This window comes from Mixophyes fleayi, chromosome 3 (genome assembly GCF_038048845.1).
Source record: "Mixophyes fleayi isolate aMixFle1 chromosome 3, aMixFle1.hap1, whole genome shotgun sequence".
Lineage (NCBI taxonomy): Eukaryota > Metazoa > Chordata > Amphibia > Anura > Limnodynastidae > Mixophyes > Mixophyes fleayi.
Window position 1 is genome coordinate 309,138,214 of NC_134404.1, and position 4,614 is coordinate 309,142,827.

The 4,614-nt window shown below is 39.0% G+C and overlaps 1 long non-coding RNA gene across 1 annotated transcript; it reads left to right on the forward strand.

Annotated features, from left to right (window-relative positions):
• Positions 1-243: 243 nt before the first annotated feature.
• LOC142143009 (uncharacterized) lies at positions 244-3,758 on the forward strand. Its single transcript, XR_012689461.1, has 4 exons — positions 244-559; positions 1,327-1,379; positions 2,055-2,271; positions 3,472-3,758. It is a non-coding gene; the product is annotated as an uncharacterized LOC142143009 (long non-coding RNA).
• The last annotated feature ends 856 nt before the right edge of the window (positions 3,759-4,614 follow it).

Here is a 4,614-nt window from a genome sequence, read left to right on the forward strand (position 1 = left end):
GCACTATTATGGTTACTATGGGAATAGTGCGCATTATTCCCGTTAGTACGGTAATGTTTATTCAGGAAGTCGCAAACAGAAATCCTGGTTAAAATGACCGTATTAAAGGTAATGGTGCGCCGGGTGCGTTAGTTTTGACAGTAACGCGGCCAATTGATCTCCCTCCTTAGGGTTGTTCCTTTTTTTTGCGATATGGTGCACAAACATTTTCCCTCCATACAAACAGCTAAATCTTGCACAGACTCAGAGCTGGTGGAGATCATGTTTTATCTTACACTTATAATGGAACGCTTCTTGCACCTTCTAGCTGTACTTAAGAAGGAGAAGTACATTGACCAATGATAAGAGCTTGGACTTTTATGTGACATTAAACTTTCACATCTCTCTTGATTTTTCTGTTTTCTGTAGACAAACCCTGTGAAGAGCGGTGGGCGGACCATCTACTCAACAGAGAGGGGTTGTAAACCTTACGGATAGAGTCATTCTCACTCTTCAGGTTGCAGATCCTTGCAGCGTACACCTGATTGGCTCAGGAAACTGTGACCTGACTCTCTAGAAGGTATGAACACACACTCATTAAAGTACAGGGATATGCCACTTGGCACATTTATTGACAGGCCTTATAACTTTATGGCTTGAAACCTGATAAGTAGTTGGCGATGTATATCAAGCAGTTTATTTTATGAAATTATGGAAAAGGTGTAGACTAGTGTAACCATAATTTGATAATTAGATAATAACAATAAAGTACATAACATTTTAACACTTATGTGCAGATTCAATTGTAACAAAATTCTGCGTAGTGTCTTGGAACGACCTCAAGACACTACACAGCAATTTTTTTTAGTGTAATATCCTCTCAGTTTTGCTCGCACCTCATAGAGACGTGAGCAAAGTGAGCATTACTTTTTACCGTATAAATGCTAATTGAATCTGCCCCTTAGAGAATAATATTAACTAAACAATGATGTGCAGCATTGATGAGGTAATATCTGAATGCAATAACAGTAGCACTTCAATACAACATAAGACGGATAACAATTGTGAAATAAGAGGACCTGCAACAGATAGATGATATGTTGAAAGCAGCGTAGTTACAACACTGCAATTACTCTTAAATGTAATAAGTTACTTGGCTCAATAGTAAAACATTGAGGCCATGTATCAGTATCATGTCTATTTTGTACTCTTGGCAGAAATCACAGGCTAACGTAGTAATAAAGAAGGGTTACTGTAATTGCCTACGGACACACACTGTGAAACAAAGTTATAGAATTCAGAAAAGGTATGTTTTATCTGTCTTTTTCATGTGATGACAAAAATGAGGACATGGTTATATGAAGAAAGACGAGAAGACCTTTAGGAAATTGACATATAAGGTAGATTAAACTGATTATTGGGTACACAGGCATTTTTGACACTGGGATTTAAGCCAATACTTTTATTTAAACACTACACTGTTAGGTACCCTCTCCTCCTTATTTCCTCATAGATTTCCCTACACCTGGTTGAACAACAGGTAGCGAGCAGACAGTAGAATACCAATATGTATAAATACAGTTAGATAAGAGAGCAGCTCAAAATACTTGCAATATGAACCTGAAGATTATTGATGGAAGGAGCTAATAACAAACAGTATATTCAATTAAGTTGTATCGGCTGATTATCGTAGAGTAGACCGGTTACTTAAGCATTCCTTAAACAGTGGTAATCTCGCCAAAGAAGTTCAGAATTCTGAATAAATGTTAAAGTATAGAGCACAGTCTTAGTGAATTAGACAAAATGTTTCTGTGAAGTCTCAGCATGGTCGCAATAACAACCTGACAGGTGGCAGCATAAGAAAATAGGAATAAAGGTGACGTTATAGGTACTTTGCAGTGCCACTTATTACCTCCTTTTGGCTGCAATAGCAGGATGGGGTATAAGGAACTTACCCCTCACAGGTGTTCTTCCCGGGGTCTGCTGTACTTTTGCATAATGAATATCAGAATTGAGATGCCTTAATCGCTATGGATCCCACTTACCCTACAAATCGCAACTTTTTTTGTTTGAAGGATTGCCACGGGCGCATGTGCACAACTTCCAGCTGCAGCTGTGAGTGAAATCAACACCTCCACAATGTCTGGCGGCAAGTAGCAAGCTCCAAAAACCTAAAGCTCAAGACACTCCCCTGGACGGAGAGACACAGGAGGACTGGAGACCCCGGGAAAACACCTCGGAGGATAGGGACACCAGAGAAGTGGACAGGGAATGGCCTGGGAGTTGCTTGCGGTAAGTATCATAACCAATGGCAATATTTCACACTTCCTGGGGAAACAAATCAGAAGGTAGGCATGGTATGATTATGAAAGGACACTCAGACAGCCAAAGTTTTGTAAAAAGGAGACAGAGGAGTATCTCACAATTTTTGTCATATACTCCAATTTGTATGTTTGCCAAATCCATTTAATAACCTGTGTGAGGGATGGGGGATTATGCTGCTTCCACACAGCAGCAATCTGACATGGAAATGAAGATGTGCCTGATGAGACAGTTTCGATGTTTGGAAACTCCTGGAACAGAAAATGGCAATAAAATGTATTTTGGATCAGATGGAACTAAAACAGTTGTAACGAATAACAAATAATCAAGGTTCTAATCACAGGGATTGAAGTTTGGGGCAGCTCCACCAGACATGCAGGTATGACCCTCCTGCCCACCGATCCTCCAACAGTGATCTAATATGTCTGGAAACATTGAGCAGCTTGGTTGGGACACCATCAAAACATTAGCTTGTAAGGGTTAATCTCCTGGTCAATAGGCAAGATCTGGAGAAGTGACAGAAGTGCCTCTATTGTACACCCTATAGAAAACTCACTGCAAATCTTGAAGGTTAGAAAAGGGCAGAAAGGATACCCGAATCATGCTGGCAATAAGTGGAGGACCCTGTGGAAAGCTAGATTACTGCATAATATGATTAGTAAGGAGGGGTGCGGGGATAGATTGCAAAATGTACAACAGCATGTCCATATGGAAATGCAGATGATGTAATGGCATCTAATTAGCCTTAGTTTTGGCAGAAGCCACAAGCAAGCATGGAGTGGGGGCAGCACTGCAATTTTAATATCCCCTCACACCCTAGTATAAGGGGAGAGTACTGCTGAACACATTGAGTCAAACAGACAGCATAGTAATTCTTGCAGTTGGTGTCAACCGGTCTCCAGCTTTATTTGATCTTTGCAGGATATGAAGCTGAAGACTATATTCATTTCCAAGACCAAACCTATTGTGTTCACGGAAAAGGTCGCATTAGAGATTCTTATGTGTAGGTTCTAAAAGAGTCTCGGAAGTATCACAGCAATAATATAAGCGCTCAGTGGTTGTGTTTATGGCGTGATAATAGCTATAATTAGCACCCATGACTGTAGCTAAACATATTTATTTATTAAAACTGTATCACAAAAATAAACATGAATTTCTACTTTTTTTAAGGTGCTGTCAGTCGTCTTGGAGATTGTTCGAACTCCGATGCATACTGTGGAGTAAACAGAGATCAGGAAGCTGGAGAAACTTGAAAGCATTGTTGCTTGTGGTATACTTCATCTCCCAACCAAACAATAGTATCAATCACTTTCAGAATGCTATATAATGTTGCCAGTGGATTTGATCTCACACAATTTTGCCAAAATTGGTATTTTTAGGATTTTCTCATATATAAAAACACTGTTGGCTTATATGTTTAAAACTGAGCTCAAATATTAAATATGTTATAAAATGAATGTCTATATATATGATACATTTCTAATATATATATAATAAATATATATATATATATATATATATATATATATATGTTTATCTACACTCACAGATGTTAATTATAATTATTATCACTTTTTTTACACAACCACTAAGCGCTGGTATATATTACAAGTTAACCCGTGCATGATACTCATGCATTCTAGTCAAATCAAGCTACTTAAGGTGTTAAAAACTCCCCACTGTCACCCCCGGCAACCACCAACCACTCCCAACTGTCACTTCTCCTTCAAGAAATATATAGGTCAGTGTATAACTCTGCCCAGCAGGTGGCGCTGCAGCTTGGTTTTTTTTTTCACACACGCCACTAGGCATTTATATAGTAGATTTTATTTTGTGAGTTTTCACTTGGAGTTGCAGGGTCCATTTTGACAGTTGCTGAGGTTGTTGTATGTGGCTTTGTTTTGCTCAGCTCATTAAAGCGACTTGTCTACGCCTCGGAACTATATTCTCCTTAATGGATATAATACAGCCAACCCAGGAAAATAAGCATTCTTTTCCATGATTCCAGGTATCGCTTAATATGTACCAAAAATGTGTGGTAATTGGTGTGATAATGTCACGCTTCAAAGTAAATCAAAGCTATGGAGTCCGGGATATGATGAAGCAAAAGGTGTTTATTGCTAGGAAATACATCTAAATAGTATGAACCAAATATAGTTGAAGGATTTCTGATAAGGGATTTCTGATAAGGCTAACTTCTGGTTACAAGGTACACTGCATACACAGGTAGCAAAGTAAGCGGAGAGAGATCTGGAAAAGTGGAGTTAGCAGCAAAATGTGATGGTCCAAGGGCACAGGAGCAGCAGGAGAACA